General features: G+C 46.2%; 1 protein-coding gene across 2 annotated transcripts in view; it reads right to left on the bottom strand.

Moving 5' to 3' along the window:
* The window catches only part of PPP2R2B (protein phosphatase 2 regulatory subunit Bbeta), a 354,176-nt gene that overhangs the window by 223,235 nt on the left and 108,584 nt on the right, over window positions 1-22,357 (bottom strand). The gene's annotated exons all lie outside the window — the stretch shown is intronic.

Below are 22,357 nucleotides of genomic sequence, written 5' to 3' on the forward strand. Positions count from 1 at the left end.
CTGCAGCAGCGCGGCTGGGCAGGGAAGTTGCTGCGGCAGCGGCGGCGGCTGGGGCTACCGGAGCCTTATGGTGCATTAGAGCCCAAGCTCCTCCCATACAGCGCGGCGCTGTCCAACCGCGGCGGCGGCCCGGGGCCGGTCCCCGAGCGGCGGCCGCGCGTCTCCCTGCTGCAGTGGAGCGGGGGCGCCCGAGGGGAGGCCGGGCCTGGCCGGGGGGCACCACGCACCTGTGCCCACGGAGGCAGCTTTCCTGCCGGAGAACTGCTCTTCTGGCGCGGGGCAGCCGCTTTACGCCCGGTTCCTGGAGATGGGAGTCTCTTTTGCTTGCTCCGAGGGTCTTCTGGCTAAGGGCAGAACCTCCGGGCTTGGGCCTGCAAGGGACTGGTGCCTCTTGAGTCGGGGGGCATATGCCCCCCCCCCAGCAGTCAGAGCCCAGGGGGCCGATTTCACTGACCCGAGGGGTTTCCCCAACGCCCTGTCTCACTCACCAAAAAGCAGTGGGGCCACTTCTGGAAGCGGCGCAACCGCTTTTGCTGGCAGCCCCACTCCCCAGATAGCACTCGCAGTGGGGGGCACTAGTGATCCCGCCTGCCCCCTGCCTAAACAGGGAGCACGGCCTGACAGGGTGTGTGTGCATTGGCACTCTCAGGGGGTGCACGTGCACCCCCTACGCGTCGCCACTGGCAAATAGGATGCCCGCCAAAGGTTTTGGAAACCTCTGAAGCCCCAGGTGCAGGTGGGGGATGTTTGCCGGTAGTAGGGCCACTTATGGTTCTGGACTCTTGGATTTGGAATTAGTTTGAGCTAATTTGGCCTTGGATACAAATTATAAAAAAAAGAGAAAGAAAAGCCTTGGCCCTGGGCTGGGCTGGGCTCTGCTCTTGGGCCTGGCAGCTGCCACACGTTCAGGTGGCTTTTTTTCTTTTGAAATGTTGTGTTTCAGGCCAAAGCAGCCTGGTCAGTGCCAAATGCTATGGGCTCAATCATGCAGGGATCCTGTCCTGCCTCCCAGACTTCAGCCGGGGGCTTCAGGTACTCCTAGGTCCACGGCAGGCCATGCCCACAGGATGCGGATGCCAGCCAGCCGCTGGGGACCCCGATGCCTGGTTCTCTCCTGACACCCCTAGCCACAGGGTGTGCAACTTGGGCAGAGCATTTCGGCCCAGTCCTAAAACCTCCCTCAAGAGCTGTGATTGACATTGCTTAGTTGATGTTGGGATCAGGCACTTGCCCTCTCGTCTGCTGGACCCTGCTCAGCTGTGGAATGGGATATGGATGTTTCCCTGGTTACAGATGGTTTAAGTATAGGGACCTGGTGCATTTCAGGCTCACCATTTGCATTTAAATAGCAACGATTCTTTACCTTGCAGCTACACCCAGGTGTAAGAGCCACTATAAAAATACTGGCTACTGTACAGCACAAGGGGATTCAGAGGCCTGGGTTCTTTTCTCCACTCTGTCTCCAAGCTGCTGTCTCAAAGGAGGTCCCTTCTTCTCTGTGCGATTCTGATTTCCTGCCCTCTCTTTACCTCTCTTGTATTGAGTTCAAAAGTTTTATGGGTCATGGACTATCTGTTCCTAGGCATTGATAAAATACTCAGTACAATAGGACCCAACCTTAAGTAGGGCTGCCAGGTGCTATCATAATGCTTCTAAGTAACAGAAATGGCATAAATAATCTGTGCATTTCAGTAGCAGCCTTATTGCCATCACCTGCTTGTGAGTCCTCTAAAGAGTTTCAGCCTCAGAGCTGGATCCTGGGTCCTGCCTGTCTGATTCACATGAAGAATGCAGCACTGGCTCTTATGTGCTTACAGATTTATTGCATGGGAACTAGAAAGTAAAAGTCATTTCTCCATATGAAAGAGGAGTCTAATGCAAATAGTAGGCAAACGACATATCAAGTCAGAAGCTCTTTGCTTTTGTAGTAAGCTCCTCGGGCCAGAAGCAGAGTTTTTTTAGCGCTTTGTACAATACTGGTAGGGGGCTGGCTAAGGACAGATAGCGTCCATGCCATGCCACAGGTTTGCATTTTCTGGATCGCTCCTGGGCAGTCACCAGCCAGAATTATAACTGGGTTTTGACTGACCCTGGAAGGGGCTGCTCTGGGCAGGGTGCAGCCATGTTTCCTCCATTTTCAGCCTTAGTCCTTTAGCCTGCAGTATTCTGCACTGACGGCATTGAGACACCACAAAGGAGACATGGGCAGGAATAGGGCTGTGGCCCCTATTCTTTTCAAGAGTGGGGTTGCTGCTTCCCTGGGCTCTGCTTCCCCCCTTCCCTCATTCTCTTCCTGAATAAGTCAAGATGACCTTGGGTGCTCCTGTAGCTGTGAGACCTCTTCAAATCACAGCCTAGTGCTTAAAAACCATAACACAGCCGATAATAAATAGCAGATATAATGCCAATACAATACAACATTCATTTGCTTTAATGGTTACTAAATGGGCAGCTGGTTGGTTAAGTGCACCCTGCTTCTCTGCAAGCCAAATGCGAGTGCCAATGAGACAGATGCCAGTGCTGGAAAAATAACTTCCACAGCTGGGCATCTGGACCCTGTTACTGCCTTCAGGAAGGAACAAGGATATTGATATATATTCCTGAGGTCACAATATTTATTTACGAGTCATGGAGGGCAGAGCATGCACACGATTGTATGTACAGTGCTCTGTTATTTCAGGTGATGTAAAAGAGGCATATACTAGATGGACAGTTGCGCAGTAGTTTCTCAAATCTCCGCCCACATGCCTAAAGAGGCCTGACTGTCACCATTTCGATACCAGCATCAGTAGCAAGTTAGCTTTTGTTATTTGTCCTTAACGTTAAGCCTCAGGGGGCCTGGATTCTCCTCTAGCTTAGGAGTAACTGCTGAAGTAAACGGAGTTAAGCCGATGATGCGTGTGCAGAAAGAGGCCTGTTATCTCACTGAATAAAGCAGTATATTAGCCTAAGAGGGTGAGGTTCCTGTGCTTAGTGGTCATTTGGAACTGGGGCATTTGTGCATATTTATATGTTTATACAGTACTTAGTACCATGGAGTGTGGGTTCATGTTGGGATTCCAGTAATAACGACAGGAGATAAAGTCTAGGTAGCTAGAGCAGAGAACCACCACTCTGTTCCCAATATTAAACCAAGCTAATCCCTTACAGTCTATGTGCCTCAGTTTCTCCATCTATCAAATGGAGAATATAAGCATTTCCTTCCCTCACTGGCTTGTTGCTGTGAGCATTAGTGTGTATGTAAAGTGTTTTGAGACGTTCCACTGAATGGCTTCAAGGTTGGAACTGAGTAATTTGCAGTGTCCTTAGAAGTGGCTTTGAGGGGCGTTCTCTTCCAAGCAGGTTTTGAAACAACATGCCAGCTGGTGCTTTCCGAAGCAAAAAAAAAGACCTTCAGAAGATCCTGTCTGATGCAGGGAATAAAGTAAACCTGACACACATTTAACAGCATACAAAGACAGAGAAGAAACCCACTGGGAAAATTGTCCCCACCCTTTTAATTGCACTTCAGTAAAATCATTGACTGCAAAGTTAAAGTGCAAAATATAACTATTACTTTGATGTACCAGACATTTTCATCATTCAAGCGATTGCTGTCTTGAGAATCAGTCTGGAGGAGTGAGCATGGGGAGGGAGGAAGGAAGGGAGGTAGCCCAGAGTTTGACCAGAGGCTCTGCCAGCAGGACACTGGGGGCCCTGAATAATCTTTCTGTTGCCGTTTCTGCACCTCCCCACTTACAGCACACAGTTGTTGAGAGAGTTAATTGTAGTGAATTGAATATACCAATCCCATCTTCTTCACTGAATGATGGTCCCTCTGTAACACTCAGGTGACTTTCAATGTGCCCGCAAAGTATCAGCAGCAGAGAGAAACACTGCTGGGCCCATGTGGTTGGATACGCGGCTGTACCTCTGACCTACCCCATGGCATAGAGGAGCATCAGAGATTCAGAGGGGACATAGCAGAGCCCTGCCACCCTATGCCATTTCTCCACTGGTGTGGAGTCTACAGGAGCCATACAACTTAAGAGCTGTTCAGTGGCAACTCTCAATTGCATTAGAGCTAGAGTCAGATCTCAGGATGGGATGTTTGGTGGTCACCCTGCTCTCTAAGTACACTACAGCTCTGACCCAGGAGAGGATTTATGTAGGCTAATACAGTACTACATCAATGGGAAGGAAGATTATTATTACTGTGACTGGAGGAGCCAGAATGGCTGTGTAGTGAACAGACAAATACCACTGTGGCACACCCAGGTTTGCTGCTTTTGATTTTCTTTCCTAAGGATAAAAATCTCCTGAGAAGCGGACATGATGCTATATTCTGTATTATTTCACTGAGATTGTGCTGCCTCTTTTGGAGTTACTTATTTCAAAGATAGAGCAGCAGATAGCATCTGCCAATGAGGGTTTAAGGACTCTCTACACATGGCTTATTGATGGGACAGTCTACTTTCTAAGCCATCGTCCTGTGCCTGTGAACCTTTTGAAAGGATATGCAGAGTCCTTTCAGATGAATATTACTGGCAAGACAAGATAAAAACTCTTTCTGAATGATGTCATGATCATGCTAGGAAAAGGTGAAGTCCCAAAATCTTCACTATATGGTTCCCAAGGTGAATTCTTTTACAAAGTGTTGTATAATGGCTGATACAACATGAGTAAAATTATGTTCAAACCAACTCAGGCACTCACGCACATATTGCTTGAGCTCCCACGCATTTATCATGTCATAGGGCATTTATTAGAGTGAGAATTATACTGACATGACAAGCCAGAAGCTTTCCTCTGGAGGCATTACCCTCACAGAGGCATAAGCAGAAAGTTCACATGCCAAAAGTCTTTATCAAACAATTGAAAACAAGTTTATGCACATGCTTAATGGATATATTTTAAAATTATCTGTATCATGTTTTAAGCTAAACAATTTATTGGAGCAACACCTATACACAGTAACCCAAAACCTGGCCTCGTTTTCAAGACCAAAATATAAGCAGGTATTAATGGACCACTGTTGTAAAAAGCAGTAAAGCAGGAGTGGGCAATTATGTCAGCTGGAGGTACACAAAATCTTCTAGAAGATACCATTTTAACAAATTATAGATTAAAAAAACAAATCATATACTAAAAGTCAAACCTCTACTATAACATTTTATTCCCAAACATTATTTTTGTCCTGATTTATGTTTTTTTAACTAGTGTATACAGAAGTGATTGCATAATCATTCAAAATAGTCTTACTCTTACATATTGTGTGTGGGGGTGTGTGGGGGGTGTTGGGTGCGTGGGAGGTGTAGGGGGTGATATGCACATGTGTGTGGGGGGCAGCCTGCACGCTAGCTCCCAGGAGCCAGCCAGGGGTGGGGAGAAGGGAGGAAGGCAGGAGGCGCATGCAGCAGAGCTCACCTGGGTGGTGCAGTGCGGGTGTAGTTCATCCCTGCCCCATCCAGCCCACAGCTGCCCCAGCAGCACTCTGCATGGGGCAAGCTGCACCCAATCCTGCCTGGGGCAGCACGTGTCATGCTGTGCCATGCTCTCTCCTGCCAGCCCCGGCCCCAGCCAACGCACACAGCTGCCCAGTGGGGCTACAGCCACCTGGGTACTGCTCAGTTCCCCTCACTTTCAGCATCTCCTCCTCTTCCTTCTGCCTCTGCTGCACCACCCTGGGAAGCAGGTAGCACTGTGAAGCAGCAGTGGCAGCTGTGGGGACATGCATCAGGCACCATATGCCCAGCTAGGCAAGGGGGAAGCTGTAGCAGGGTGGCTCCTGCCCCAGCACATAAGGCTCCAGCTCCCAGGTGCCTTCTACCCACTCGGTCAGCTGCTGGGAAGCTGTGCACCTGGGCCAGGGCTGGGACCATCAGGGGGTGTGGGTGGGAGCACATGCATGCTGCCCTGGGCCAGACTTAATCAACTGGTGGGCACATGCCCGTGGGCTGGATCCGATCAATTGGCAGGCCAGATCCAGCCTGTGGGCCGTATTTTGCCCACCCTTGCTGTAAAAGGTGCAATAACATTAACATTCCCAATGTATATGCGGTCAGAGTCAGTGCCCTGGATTTCCTGGGACTCAGGAAATCTGGGTTCAAAATTGGCCTCTGTGTCACTTGTATCCATCCTTTGGGTATCTTTTCATCTCTGTGCTTTCACCTCTCCATCTTCAAACTGAGGATAATGATTCCTACTTCTCCTTATAAAAGTGCATTGAGATCAACTGATACAAGTTGTATAAATGCTGGTATAAAAGCCAAGTATTATTGAAAGCGAAGGTTTTGTAAAAAAAATGGAGGTCTGATCTGTTCTGCAAATAGATGCGTGTATGTGAGCTTTTATGCATGCATGACTGCATTTGCCTGTACGCGCACATATTGTAGAGTAAACGTAATTTAAATCTGGGTTTTCCATCTCTAATTCTTTTTAAAAAATGGCATTTTTCCCTTCAAATGTTACCATAAACATATTTCTTTTATGCTTAGGTTTTAAATGGCAATTTTCCATCAAAAGCAAATGTTTAGCCAAATTAACCCTCCCCTGCAATTTTAGTGAATTTTGCTTCATAAAAACAAATAACACATCCCCTCCCTCTTCTGTTTCTCTTCAGATTAGTCCAATTTTACTGAATGGCAATGATTTCCCCCTTTATTAAGTGGAAATATTATTCCTCCAACTGTGCATTATTTCTATCTGTACATTCGTAAGTCCTGCAAAGTTTTCTTTAAATACTTCAAATACATCCACAGTCCACCTGTTTGTTATGCAGCATGCATAGATCTGCTTCCTGAAATTCATTTATTCTCAGCTCTCTAAAATCCAGGAACAAGCCTTTACAATAACTAAAAGCATTAGCTGTCCTAAGCAGGAACCCATTTGCAGATTAAATTCACCAAAGATCAGCTTGTAGCTGTCACTGTTCTCCAAACCCCCAGGTGTCTACCATGTTACATACTTTGACATATCTTGAAGAGTCAGGGCACTTTCCACTCGACTGGTTTTGTGCTTCAATTAGAAATGCTGTAAGAGCCCCTGTGCACCAGTTTCTATGGGACCTAGAGAGTGTATTAATAATAATTCAATCAAACTCCAATTGTATTCTTACCATAAAACTCAGCTAAAGAACTTCCTCCAGCTAATTTATTTTTACATTCACATCCGTAAGCACTACATGCAATTTCCTAATTACTGGTATAGGTTAGACTGTTAGCTTCATTTTTTACACTTCTAAATGTATTATTGGATTAGGAAAATTATTCTAAATTTGCAAAAATTGTTCTATTGATAAATCTGCTACTTGCCCCGTATATACTATTTTCATTTCTTACTGCAGTAATTATGTATTCTGTACATTTACTTCCTCTATTTAGCTAAAGTAATTTCTGTCTTCTGAGATGCCTTCTTTCAGCCTGGGTAAGTTATTTACATTTGGAAGTTCAATATCTATTATCAGGTTATTTCTTTTCTTTTAAGCAATTCTATTTGATCTTAACCTATAGCATGCATTCTGACAGAGGTAATGATAAGCAAAGCATCATGCTCTAAACTTGGATGGGAAAATCAGTAAGCTAAGGTATAATGCTGGTTTGGTCTAACAGGTAACAAGTGTAAGGCTTTTGAGTTAATAAGTAGAGGTTGAATCTGTAGCACTGTGGTACTGCTTAAGGGCCACAGTTAAGGATCATGGTTTTTAGGTGTAGGGAAACACAAGTCAGTCTCTTCTTGTAATACTTACAGAGTAACAAACAAGCGACAACAGGTGGCTATAATATATAAATGAAGTAAGCAAAGAACAGCTATTAAATGCTTGTGTACTATGGAACAAGCAATGGTCACAGCACCTTATCTCACAACCTGTTTAGCTACCGCTGAATTTTTTGGAGGTATCACAGCATAGGTGAGTGTTATGGAGGTTGTGGTTTCCCCCCAACCCTTGCAGTAAATTGCAGTCAACAGAATTTATAAAGTGCTGTAACTGGTCCTGTTATAGGGGTGAGCAATTATTTGGGCTGGAGGGACACTTAAGGAGTTTTGGTGAGTTGTTGCAGGCTGGGGAGGGGAGGGTGATGACCAGGGCTGGTATAGGAAAGGTGCAGCAATTGATCCTATCCAGCTCCAGGTGCATCTACCCCACACCCACCACCGGTGGCTCTGGACAGAGCAGGCCAGTGGCAGGTGGGGTCTCCATGGAGACTGGCCCAGGACCCCCATGGGTAGGGTGCACTCAGCTGGGTGGATCGGCTGTGGAGATGGGGAGATTGGCACCTGAGAGTGGGACAGGCAGGCAGGGCCAGGATCACAGAGTGGTGACTGAGCAGGGCTGGGGCCTGGGCAGAGCCACAGCCTACTCTCTGTATGCCCTGTGATGGGCGCCGGTTCTGTGTGTGGGCATGTGCAGTGAGCAGATCACAGCTCTGCCCTGGGCCCCAGCCCCGTGCTGTCACTGCCCGGCAATCCCGACGCTGCCCACCTATCCTGCTCCTGGGGGCCACTCCCTGCCCACTTGCAGCCCCATTCCATCTGCACAGCTGAGCATATGCTGCCTGTGGGGGTCCTGGGCTGATCTCCATGGAAATACCACCAGCTCCGCCTGGCACCTCCAGTGATGGGTGCGGGGTAGATGAACTGGGTAGCCTGGGCAGCAGGGGTGGGTCCAGCAGTGGTGGTGGAGATGCTGGCAGTGGCAGCCGGGCAGAGTGAGCTGCTGCTGTGGAGGCTGCTGGGAAGCTGAGTCTCGCCACTGCACCACCCCTGCCCCACTGCACGCCCAGGGATGGTGGGACTGGTGGCACATGCCATGGCCCAGGCTGTCCCCCGCACCTGGGCCAGGAGGAGCTGAAGGACTTGTTGCGGGCCGGATAGAATTGCTTGGCAGATCGGGTCTGGCCTTCCCGTTCTATTAACTGCTAGTTAATTGTTTTACTGTGTGTGAGATCTGACTCTATGAAAATATCTTTAGTGTGAAAACAGAGACTTGGATCCCTGACTGAATTTAGTGGTTATGTGTGAGGGTATCTTATGTGTCGGTAAGTGGGGGAGTCTAGGTAAGAATATGTAATGGGTAATGTACATGGTAAGTGGACAGAACTATGAATTAGTTTAAACCAGGGGTGGGCAATTAGGGAGTTTTGGTGACTTGGTGCTGGCCAGGTCAGTCCCCCACCCCTCCCTGGCCCATAACAAGTCACCAAAACTCCCTAAGCAGTAGATTACTAGACCACTCCAGTGGCGCTGGCCAGAGTGGACACGTGTGGTCTCCATGGAGGACAGCCTGGGACCCCCATAGGTAGGGTGTGTTCAGCCAGGTGGATGGGATGGGGCTGTGGGTGGACTCAGAGCAGCATCTGGGAACAGCATGGGTGGCTGGGGCCAGGGCCAGGGTCACAGGGCAGTGACAGCATGCAGCTGGGGCCAGGGCCTGGGGCAGAGCTGTGATCTATTCCCAGCATGGCCCCACGCTGTCACCACATCACAATCCTGGCTCCAGCTGTCCATCCCGCTCCCGGATACCGCTCCCCACCCACCTGTGGCCCCATCCCATCCACCTAACCAAGTGCAACCTGCCTGTGGGGGTCCCAGGCCAGTCCCCTTGCAGATTCTGCCTGCCCATGCAATCCCTCCAGTGGCCCCAACAGCGAATCCAGGGCAGATGGGGCAGGGTGCTCAGGTAGGAGGGCTGGATCCGGCAGTGATAGTGACACTGGCAGCAGCAGCCAAGAGGAGCCACTGCCACCAGAGCTACTGGGAAGCAGAGTCCAGCCCTCGCAGTGACCTAGCCCCACTATGTGCCTGGGGGTGTCAGGCCTGGCTGCACACACCATGTCCCAGGCTGGGTGAGGCCCTGGGACGTGCTGCAGGCCGGATAAAATCCCTTGGTGGGCCTGATCCAACCCATAGGCCATGTTTTGCTCACCCCTGCTTTAAACTAAAAGATGAACCTAAGTGCAAGTAGAGTAGAAGAAGCGCAGCCAGCCCATGGGGCACTGCTGGTGACTGCTACCTTTAAGAATCTGGAGTGGAAAACAATAATGAAAGCTTGGTCACTGTGGAGGGCACTCTGTACCCCACAGCTTATCTCCTGGCATCTAATTGCAGCTTGGCTGCTTTCCCAGGCTATTTTTGGGGCCAACCTTTCCATCTGCAGTGGTAGGTCTTACTCCAGTGAATACTTGGAAGATGCTATTTTCTGGAATTAGGTCCCTATGATATTACTTTACAGCTTGTGATTTATATGAAGGGCTGGAAACTTAAAATTCTTCACATGAGTAAGTGTTGTTGTTCAATATAATCTGTCCTGTAAGAATCTGAGATGGATAACCTTTGATGTTGGTTTGCGTGCGATTGTTTAAAGAAAGTCAGTGTGTTTTTTTTGTTATAGGTTGTGATTTTTTCTGCATGTTAATTTGGTTGGTTTGCACTTTATTTTACATTTGAACTATTTGTGGTTCTGCCATTAGCCCCTTCTGGTATTATGGGCTATCATGGACATGGGAGTGCTATGGTGATTGTATACCATGAGCCTTTCTTTTGCTGTATTGAAAGCACCTCACTATTTCGGTGATCAGTAATGGCAAAGTGAGGTTTTTCTTTTAAAGTGCTTTAAGAAAGTTGTGCACCCAGGGATCTCAAAGTCGATGGGTGACCAGTGCACAATGTCCTAAAGTTCCACTGGGAACTCTAGTCAGAAAAAATTAAGGAAAATAAATAATTAATTGCAATTTAGGGAGATGTACCGGTTTGGCAGGGTGACTGGCTGGATTATCCCCAGCTTGGCACTAAGTAAGGAGACTGCTCACTGCCTCAGTAGGTAAGACTGCAAATGTTTGATGGCTATGTAGAGCCAAGAGACATTGTCTTGAGAGGCACTGTACAGCTAAGGTCTGCAATGCTGAGCCTTGTTCTTGACATTTTACAGCCTACTGAAATTGAGACAGGTATAAAAACACTTAGCACTTTGTCTTCAGAGCGTGTTACAAACAATAGCTAATTAAGCCTTCAAAAGTCCCCTGGGAGTTCGGTTGTTAGCAGTGGACTTCATTTCCAGTCTGGCAAAAATTAAGTGGAGATAAATGCAGAGAGCTGCTCTACAGTGTCCTGTATTGCTCATGAGCTGCTGGCATTCTCCGGCCAACAACAGTCTCGATGTAGAAGGCACTGGCCTGGGAAGAGGCAGGGCTGGCTGGCACACAACGTGGCCTCTCCCCGTGGGAGATTCCAAAGATGCCTTGCCCTGGCACAACACCTGGCATGAATCATCTGCCTGCGATGTGTGCGTGTGTGCACACCCATATTCATGCAAACTGCTTGCAGCCACAGGGGTGAATCTGTGCTGCTCTCCCCATTCTACAGCAATCAGCCTGGTTGGGATCCAAGTCAAGTCATTGACTCGCTTGACACTGTTCCCATGTGAGCAGGATCAAGCCCTCGGCTGCTGGTATCTTTCCAGTGCTGGTGCCGTGTGAAGTAAGGCGGCTCTTTCAAGAACTGCTGCTGTACAAAGAAGACTGAATTGCAGAGCAGCTTCCTGGCATGACTCTCATCTTCATTTTATCAAAACAAACACAGATCAGAGTTCACAGCAAGTTCACCTGTTTCTTTGCCTTGTTCAAAAATGCACTCAAATTGCGGCCACTGGAGTTCCCTCTCCTTTGTACAGAACGTGACATATGGCAGTGAGCAGGTGGTTTTGGGGAGTGATATTAACTATGGATGTATGAAATCACAACAGGAATAAATATTTAATTTGATATGTTTGAAAGCGAAAGGAAGGGCTTTCATGATGGTGGACTTAATGCAAATGTAAATTAATTAGAATTCATGACATTCTTTGAACCAATCATTATTTCATAAAGTGATGCAATCATTTAAAACCAATATTGACTTTCCAAAAGCTACTGTAGACCTGAATATTCAGCTCTTGTTATCTTTCTTTTTAAAAAGAAGGACGGTTTGTTTTTGTTTTTTTAATCTCCCCAGGGAGAGTTTGATTTAAATGCAAAATACAAGTGCTAACCACCTTTGTTTATATTAGCCACGTTTGCATAACTTAAGCTTACAAAGGCATGTCTTAATTGAGCATCCATACGCACGGAGCTAGTTGTAACATGGCGTGGAGTTTACTCGGCTGTCCAGCTGAATCAAGGTTGAGACCTAATATTCAGTCTGGGTGAAGATCATACCATTAAGTTAATACTCTGAGAGGAAACCTGCTTGACGCTCTCCTACAACTCCAAATACATTTATAACTGTACTTGGAGACTTCCTGCTAGCAGATTTCAGAAGACCGAGCACTTCAAATCTAAGAAGCTAATTAAGCAGCAAAAATGGGTAATTATCCTTCTATTATCCCATATGTAATTGGTGTCAACCAATCAGGCTGCTGGATGGCTGGCCCTTATTTAAAGAATCATGCCAAAGGGAATGGGATGTTGTCACAAGATAAAGACCCTAAGAAGTGTGGAAGGAATAAAGAAGTGTGATATGAAATGGGATGTGTTCAGGGCTTGCTGATCTTAGCAGATCTGGGCTGGGTCTTTGTCCTTCACAGGTACTCCAGAAGACGGCCTTTGTAAATCACTACGGCCTATAGCCTCAAAGGTATTTAGTTGTCTGAAATCTTGCAATTTGTGAGATCAATACCTAAAAACCTTTATGGATCTGGACTTGAATGACACACTTTCAGATAAAAGTATTACTCCTGACCTCTAGACAGAGCATTTGTGGTCCATGGGACAGGGGTTGGCAACACGTGGCCCGTGGGCTGGATCTGACCTACGGAGCCAGAAGGCTTCATCTCTGCCTGTATCTGTGATGTGTTCACAACTACATAGATGGAATAGGAAACTGAGGGGTAGAACCCAATTTCAACCTCTTGCGTAAGCCAATGGGAAGCATTACTTCAAAGTCATGAGAGATCTATATAGGACAGGTAAATTATGTGGCAGTGGATGGATTGTGGAGGGATATTTTTTCCTAACTTGAATTTCATGGGTTAAATTTTAAAAGAGGTGTGGCAGAGTGTGTAAGTTTTCTGACTCATCCCAAGTTAGTTTGGCTTTCCTCTGCTGCTACTTGCCCCACAGCTACCAGGTCTCGACCTGCCCTATGAGGAGTTCTATGCCAAGATCCAGCCGGGGGTGGGGGGGGAAGGTGAGTTTGATATCTTGGTCATACAGAATTAAGCCCCAAGTGAAGAAAATTAGGAAGTCCTCACACCAAAAGTGAGCAGAAACCTAGCTCCCTCCCCTTCGCAGATAAGGGTGATGATCTCAAGATAGAAAGGGAAAGAATCATTTCGCTGAATGCAATGTAGGTACAGACTTCTGCCTCACAAAGGTCATATGATAAATAGATCTACTTCATTCATACTTGCTACATGTTATTACTGCAACCAGTACAGGTTGCATATGATTAACAACATGCAAATAATGAGCATCATTACAGATGCACCACTCTCTGGCTTGGTGGATCCCTATTCCTAAAGTGTTTCTCTCCAGTTTTCAATTGAACTGGCCAGCATTCTGTAACATTTCTGCATGCCTCTCTTAGTTTCTGCTCATCTACTACTGTACATTTTCCAGTACCACCTGAGAACAAATGGCTTCTTTCATTTCTTTCTTTATTCAGACTAGCTTTCCTGTCCCCTATCAGTGTTCCTCCTGGGGCGCGTTTCCGCCCTCCACCCGAACTTTGCTTTGCTACACAATACCTTGTTTGAGGCAGCGAATGCCACTCAAAGCCACCTTGTTGGTCTGCTGGAATAATTCATGCAAATTCTCATATTTTTCAAGTCTAAATTTCTTATATATTTATTTTTAAAGAACCTGTTTATCCCTAACCCCACAGAGTACATCTAGTATGCTTTAAGTCTTGCAGGCGAAGTGAATGTTCCTATCTCTTTTATGTAGCACTTCCGGCAGTAGGGATGAAAATTATTATATGTGCCAAATCTGGGATGGGCAGTTATTTGGGCCCAGGGGCCACATAGGGAGTCTTGCGTTGTTGTGAGCAGAGTGGGTGAAGGGCAACTGGGAGCTGGAGCTGTAGCCCCATGCACTGGGGCAGGAACCACCCAGCTAAAGCTCCTGGCTGCCTTCCACCCACCCAGCAAGGGCGGCCAAGTGGGTGGAAAGCAGCTGGGAGCTGGAGCCAGAGCCCCATGCACTGGGCCAGGAGCTGCCCAGCTGAAGCTTCCTCCTCACCTGGAGCAGCACAGCAGGGGCTGGAGCAGGAGGAGGAGCTGCTGCTGGAGTCAAGGGGAACTGAGCAGCAGCCATGCTAGGAGCAGCCCTGTGAAATCCTGGAGGCCTTATGAAATGCATTGTCTCTGCTTTCAGCAGGATTACATGGGACAGTCAAGTAAACTACATTTTGCTCTATAATTTTAAAGCAATATTTTGCCATTTATTTTCTAGCTACCTTAAGTTGACCCAAATGTGACAATTGAGGCCTGTTCCAAAAATCGCTGAGATCAATGGAAAGGCTCCCATGGATCTCACCAGCTTGTGGATGGGGCATTTGTGATCACCATTCACTTCATGTTTATCAGATGGGATACAAAAGCTATGTGACTTAATAGGGAGAAATAATAATAGGCCATCTTTATATTATACAGTAGAAAAATCATTTTCAGTTGTATTCAGAAGACATACAAGACCTAATATACCTCTAATTATTACATAGTAACTTGTGGTTATTATTCTGTAGCACTTCTAGTATCACTGATTTATTAGCTTCCTATTTTGCCAGAGACTGGCACAATAACACTGTAACCTCACATCATAATTGCCTTCTGAATTGTGTATACAGTATGTCGGATTTTCTTGGATCTTGGTGCACTCAAAAGTATCCAACTTTCAGGAGTTTCGTGTAACAGTATAACCTACAAAATATATAGTGATTAGAAAAAGAGCTGCTTTGTAGCAGAATTTTGCTTAAAATTCCTTTCAGTGCTCTGAGGCTGTGAAGAAGGGAAACAAAGACCAAAATCTACTTGGAAAGTCCTGTGCACCAATCATCAATCTAAGAAAATGCTACTCTGTAAAGAAAGCCACTTAGATCCTTCTCAGTCACTGCATTTTATCCTTGCATTTCTTCCCGCTTTGGTTTTGGCTATGTTCAAATCAACTGTCATCTATCACAGGCCTGACTCTGATCTCATTTACAGTGAGGTAAGGCAGGAGTAAATCTGAAGTTTAGTTTAAAACCAATATGAAGTCAGAATCTGGTGCAACATCCTATAATGGCTTATAAAGGAATTGCTACAGATCTAGCTTTCCAGAGTAGCTTGGGAGCCCTGGATCACGTCAGTGTAACCAGGAGCAGAAAATGGTCATCAGTCTCGCTTTGTCTTCCTGAAGCTTACTATATACTGTGTAAAAGTCAGCTGGAGAATAGGGCCAGGATTCAGAGTGATCTAGGCAAATTGGAGGATTGGACCAAAAGAAATCTCGTGAGGTTCAATAAGGAGAAGTGTGAAGTCTGGCACTTAGGATGGAAGAATCTCGTGTACTGGTACAGGCTGGGATCAACTGGCTAAGCAGAAACTCTGCAGAAAAGGAGCTGGGGGTTACAGTGGACAATAAGCTGCATATGAGCCAGCAGTGTGCCCTTAAGGCTAATGGCATACTGGGCTCATTAGTAGGAGCATTGCCAGCAGATCGAGGGAAGTACCTATTCCCCTCTGCTCTACTCTACTCCACAGAGATGAGCCTGGAGGTACATGTCCAGTTCTGCACTTCCCGCCTACTACAGAAAGGTTGTGGACAAGTTGGAAAGAGTCCAGTGGAGGGCAAAAAAAGGAGCAGGGTCTGGGGGACTGGGGCACATGATTTCTGAGGAGAAGCTGAGGGAACTGGGCTTACTTCTTTTAGAGAAGAGAAGACTGAGAGGGGATTTAATAGCAGGCTTCAGCTACCTGAAGGGGGGTTACAAAGAGGATGGAGCTGGACAGTTCTCAGTTGTAGCAGATGACAGAGCAAAGAGCAATGGTATCAAGTTGCAGCAAGGGAAGTTTTAAGTTGGATATTAGGAGAAAACTTTTTTTTTTTCCCTCACTACTAGGGTGGTGAGACACTGGAATGGCTTACCTAGATAGGTGGTGGAGTCCCCATCCTTGGAGGTGTTTTAAGACCTGGCTCAACAGCCTTGGCTGGGATGATCTAGGTGGGGCTGGTTCTGCTTTGAGCAGGGGGTTGGACTAGATGACCTCCTGAGGTCCCTTTCAACCCTCATTTTCTATGATTCTGAGTCTTGTTAGTGAGGTATCTTTGTCAGACTTGTGATACAACAGCTATAAAATGTAATTTTACTGCAGGAAAACACTTCCTGTTAAAACTTTAACTTCCTCCTCTTTTTCAACTTCTTTTAGCAGGTGTTCTAACAAAAGCATGTTCCTATCTAAAAAAAAAAAAATGTTAAAGCTACAATACAGTAGCTTTAAAAAAATGAATTTGTAATTAAAATCCAAAATTCCTATAACGAGGGAGCATGTTGCTACGATGACATAGCAGTGTCATCACGGTTTCTGCCAATGCATACTACAGCGCTGTAGCGTCTTGTGTAGATGCACTTAGTATGGAGCAAAAAACATAGCCACTAAGAAAGAAATGTAACCACTTTAGAAAGAAACATACACTGCTTCACATGGGTAAAACACTTTAATGTCCTTTAAAAGGTATGTTATGAGCTGTCCACCATGCACTTCTTGCATCAAAGTAATTAGCTTAAATACTTATGCAATAAATAGGATTTACTATTGCTAAAGATTAAGGCCATATGCTACAATGTTAATGCATTCGAATGAGCTGAGCAAAGCTTGTACTAAGGAACTTTTTTTGCTTGAGAACTATTATTGTAAATGCCGCCACAAAGGAGGCAATTTTTAAAAACTTGAATGATGATCTACTGAGGTATGAAATGGCAGATTGCCAAAAATGGATTCATACTCTTGGCATCTCCAGGTGTGCAATACTTCTGCTGCAGTTCTAAAGACCTGAAGCACAAATAACTAAGGTCTTTTGGGGGCATATATATAGCACAGCAAATATACACAGTGCTTTGTAACGCAGACATACTGGCTCCTTGCCCCAAAGTGCTTACAATCTGTTGCAGAGACACATGATACGTGGGATAAACAGGGTGCAAAATGATACAGAGACACAGTTTCTGAGACAACTTTGAAAGGAGGGCTTAGACTGAACAGCTACATTAACTGAGCATGGGGTAAAAAAGGCAATATTCTTTATTTCTTGGATTTTTCCAGATTTTTTTTTTTTAATTCAGGGGGCAGGAATTAACCATGGCTCTTCTAGAGATTAATGGCATAATCCAACTTCCATCAAATTCCATGTAAATTGGATTATATCCCAATATAAGGTCAGAGAGTTTGCATTTAGACATGCAATGGAGTTGGTTTACCACTGTAAAAGTTATGCTGATGAATATCCTCTTATCTTCCAAATGGCTGCTCATTTCAGTCATGTTTCCACCCCTGTTCATCTGATATTGATGCACAATCATACTGAGTTGGATTTATAAACATCTAGGGAATAGCTGGTCTTTGTATGTATTTGCATTTGAACCACAGTATGTGTGCATGAACAAGAGTGTGCGTTGTTCTTCTGTTTAGAGCACTTCTATCGTCCATACAGAGAGCAAAAACAAAACTACAGGGCACGTAGACAATCGCCCACCAGAAATAACAAAGTGCACAGTTTGTGAACAGCAGATAGGCTTAAATAGTTTTATCAATTAGCAATTCAGCTAAAGGGAATAACAAACACAGAAGTGACAATTGCTTCATAAACAAAATAACAAACAAACAAAACTGTGTTCATGTCATTGTCCTGAATAATTTAGTGCTCCCCAACATATCTAGTACTAAGGTACTATTTCTTAAAATGCCTATCTGTAGCTTATTTAAGCTAGGGCCAATGCCGAATGTGTTAGGCTTTGTTTAAACCCCAAGATGGATTTTGTTCAAGGGGATTGAGACTAAGGTGACAGATGCAGGAACCTTTTTGAACTTTATGTCCAAAACCCTGACTACTCTATTTCTTTGTTTTAATTTCATTTCGGATATAGTTGTATTAAAAGGGAATGGTATGAGTTAAACTAGAACCACCAACAGCTTAAAATATGTGTAGGGCAGATCTGACAACACAGGCTCCTTCTCTAAGATTATTCCTTTTTTAAAAAAAATATTCTGCTTGTCTTCAAATGTCATCTAGTAATGGAAGTGAGACAAGTCAGACAACAGCTCTGCCATCTTTGGAAAATTGAAAGCACAAAGGATAATCAGTCGGACAGGATTAATTCCCTAAAGAAAAAGACACTGCATATCAGCTGAGCAGCAATCTTGACCTATATTGGGATTAGTTTTTAAGACTTTCCAAACCATTAGAAGGATGTATTCTCAAAAGGAACTTCCAAGATAAGGAAAGTTTAGGGATGATTCACTAATATGATATTCTAAACACATCAGTTGGAAGACAAAGTTGCCACTGAAAATTTTTAAATGGACTAAATTGCAACATCTGACAAAGTGCTCTCAAATGCATAAAGACGAGCAAGCAAATAGCTTATGGTAGGGGGGTGGGAGGGTTTCCCAGATGTTTTAACTTCATTCATTAACTATAAACTTAGGCCTTACTATCACATTAGCAAATATAATATTTCTAGAGCATCATGTGGCATAGTGCCCCTCTGTAGTGTGATGCCGCCAAATGAAAGTAATTTTACTAAATGGCTTGGATGTATTCTAAATGATTTTCATTTAATTTTTCCTTGCAGTCTAGTTCTTTTTTTGCGTATACATTTTAAAGTCCTGGATCTTCCTAATCATATAGTAGAGCACATCAACTAAGAACTCATTTTGCTAGCTAATTATGATTTTATTATGTCCCAACATTTACACTGAAATGAGTGCTTCGGAAAATTGAGGACTCCTTGCTACTGATTGTTTTTTAGCTTTATTTCTTACCAGCCAGATAAGTTAAATGGTATGAAGTGAAGCCTTGAGCTGGTTTCATTTTACCTGTGGAGACCAACTTCTAACTGCAGTAGAGAGGACTATCCGGCAGTGAACAGGATTGTATTGTTGCAAATCTGGCAAGTGATCTGAATATGTCCAGAGTATGCATATTTTTTTTTAAACTAGCTTGAAACATTTTTGTCATTCTTTATCAGCTTATGCCAACACACTCTGTTTCATCTATTGCCCAAACCAAATTAAATTTTTTTTTTTTTTTTTAATCACTTGAGTCTGAAGGAACTTTTAGTTGCATACAGGCTCACAAGCCAGATAGTTTGAGAAACCGTTTCAGCAGTTACCATGTGCGGCGTCCTGTATCCTCTTGATAGAGATGTGGTGTTATGTTGTTTTTTGTTTTTTTTTCCCTCTTAACCCAGGCTAATGTAGGCTGCATGACCAACCTCATGTTTTATATTGCACCAACATACTCCAACTATGTTCCATGTAGCCACAATGTGCAGGGTTCTATATCTTGTTCAATCCCTACAAACCCATGTAAATAACTCCAATTTTTAAATATTCAAGAATAAAGTTTTAAAATATACAGTAATTCTTTAAAAGTAGGATTAATGCAAGACTAGAAGCAGCCACAATATTGGAAACTGGATGCCCTGGCAGTGATCTTTAAAGTTATCCACTAGCTAATTATTTGAAAACTCAAAACCTTGCAAATTTTCAGTGACGCTTTACTAAACAACAGCAAATGCACACTCCAGTTCTGGTTGCTGATAAACAACTGTATTTTTCTAGCAAAGCAGCTGTGAAAAAGCTCCAAGTTTTTTAGCTATGCACTGCAATAATTTAAAGTCAATCCTTCTTAAACACTGGTGTCAGCATAGCCTTGCTTACCCTTTCATTTGCTTCTTGTAGTACCCAAGCTTTGCTTTAAACTAACTTTTTATGGAAACGTTACAACAGTTCATCATAACACAGTTTGCTCTGATTATTGCTTTACTGTAGTAAAAAGAAATGGATCATTATTTTCTATTGAGAATGAACTGCCACAGAATATTAGCTACAGTGTTTAGCACGTGTGTGAATGCCCTGTCAGGAAAGGTACATGGGTGAAAAAAACAAGAGAATGCATTGGAAAAGAAAGCTGTATTTGTATTGTTATGGGTCAGGAACATCAAATATGAGGTCTGCAGACCAGACTTGGCCCACAGAACAGTTCTACCTGGCCTGCTAGTAGTCCATCCTATTACCGGAAGTTGAGAGGTGTGGCCTGCCATAGAATTTGGGAGGATGGAGGGCAATGGATGTAGTCATTGGTGGCAGCCTTCTGGACCTGCGCTGCTCCCCAAGCACAGCTCTGTACTGCTGCCTGGCCCTAGACCCACTGCAGTTGTTTCTAACCCTATGGATCTGGCTCAGGTTGAGCCCCTGCAGTCAGGATCTGGCCTGGGGTGAATTTGAAACCCTTGTTGATAATTTTACCTATAACATTTGAAGCAAGAGCCAGCTGCCAGCACTTTGCTGCCATCTTTAAAGCATACCCTCCACACCGTGACTTCTGGGCTGACGCTTCCTGTGTCAGAGTAGCAGCAGGGCAGAGACACAGGCAGCACATGGCTGCCCTGCTCCTACCACAACTGCACTTCCCAGCCCTGCCTGCCTCAGCTCCAGGCCCTGGTGCCCAGGGACATGGTCCCCAATCCCTTAGGGGTGTGGCAGCTGTCCTGTTCACCTGCTGCCATTCCATATGCCTGCTGCTTGGCCGTCTAGCACTGCCTGACTCCCCCACCTGCTCTGGACAACTGCTGGTTGATTGGTACATGGCCCTCTGGGCTCCCTCCTGCTGTGCAGCTCCTCTGCCAGCCCCAGTGACCATGGGCTCTGGGATGCCACTTCCAGGACCATGGTTGCACTCCTGTCCCACCAGCTCCACTGCCTCTGGGCCTGCCACACCAGCCAGCACTGGTGGCAGTGCATTGTGCTGCAGGAATGGGAAAAAACAAGTGGGTCGATACCAACTCCAGCCCCACATGGCTGTCCCTGATGACACCCTGGAAGCACCTAGCTGTCTCTGCTAATATCCACTTGCCTCCCTGCCCACCCCCCAGCACCACTCCAGGACGTGCACATGCTTGTAATGAAAAACTTTATTCACCTCATACTCCCTTCCCCCTCCCTTCCCAACACACAGAGCCCCTCTACCACCCTCCCCATCTGCCAACAATAGAAATCTCTCCTCCCAAACAGAAAACTATATACAGAAGTCTCTGTCTGAGTCTGCAAGTGGGGAGCTGTGAGGTGGGGGTGCCCAGAATGCAGAGCCTGGCAGCAGGTAGCCAGCACCCTGGCTGTGGACCGTTCCCCCTGGAAGCCATGGTGCATAGCAGGGGCTCCTGCAGGTGGGAGGCAGCAGAGGCCCTTCTCCGAGGCCCAGGTGGGGGTCTGATGGGGGGTGAGGGACCTAGGGGCCCTGGCTGGCAGGTTGCTTCTGGAGAAGCTCCACATGGTGCTGCTCCAGGGCCTCCAGCCAGGCCCAGGGCACCTGTTGCGCCTGGTCCTGTGTTTCCTCCTGGGTGGTCTCCTGGGCAATGTCCTTGTCCCACTAGGCCAGCTCCTGTGCCTGCTGCTGTGCCACCCAGTTCTCAACTGCTGCCACCAGCCACTGGAACGCAAGGGTCCAGTCCCTGGTGCACTGCTGGCGCAGCTGGCACATCTTGGCAGCTCCAGCAGTGAGTGGTAATGACCCTGCTGTGGCAGGCACGACCCTACAGCCTCTCTCCTACATCCAGATGTTGACCCTACAGAGGCAAGAGATAGAAGGCTTTTGTGTGAGTTTGCAACATTGCAGAGATAGGATGCTCTGCACCAGGGGCCCTGTGCTGCCCAGGCTCAGATTGGAGGTCAGCTGTGTATGGGTGCCCAGGGACCATAGTAAGCTGTCTGAGTAGGGCTGGACCCAGGTGGCTGCTAGCTGAGCCTCCCAGCTCTGCTTGCTCTCCTGGGGGCAGTGGGCTGCTGGGTGCTGACCACAGGAAGCCTGCCTCCCTTGTCCCCGTCTCAGGGTGGGCTGGGCCAGGCCAGGCTGCTGGCATTATCTGCTGCTACAGGTCCACCCTCCTCCCTGCCCACTTCCCCACAGTTCAACCTCTCTGCTACGCTGCTACCCAGCCTGTGGCACCTGGGCTTGGGGTGCATGGGGTTCCCAGAAAACGGGTGAGGGGCTAGCTGTGCCCCTGCCCTCCTTGCAGGGGGCTGCTCCAGGGAGGTGCCAGGGGGCAAGCTCCCCCCTGCACCACCACTGAGCCCTGACCATGCCCCTGCAGCATATACCCCACACAGCCTGTGATGATCTGTCTGCAGGCAGAGGGGTGCCCAAGC

The sequence above is a fragment of the Gavialis gangeticus genome, unplaced genomic scaffold, assembly GCF_001723915.1.
Source record: "Gavialis gangeticus isolate Ggan-Ray unplaced genomic scaffold, GavGan_comp1, whole genome shotgun sequence".
NCBI classification, from domain to species: Eukaryota; Metazoa; Chordata; order Crocodylia; family Gavialidae; genus Gavialis; species Gavialis gangeticus.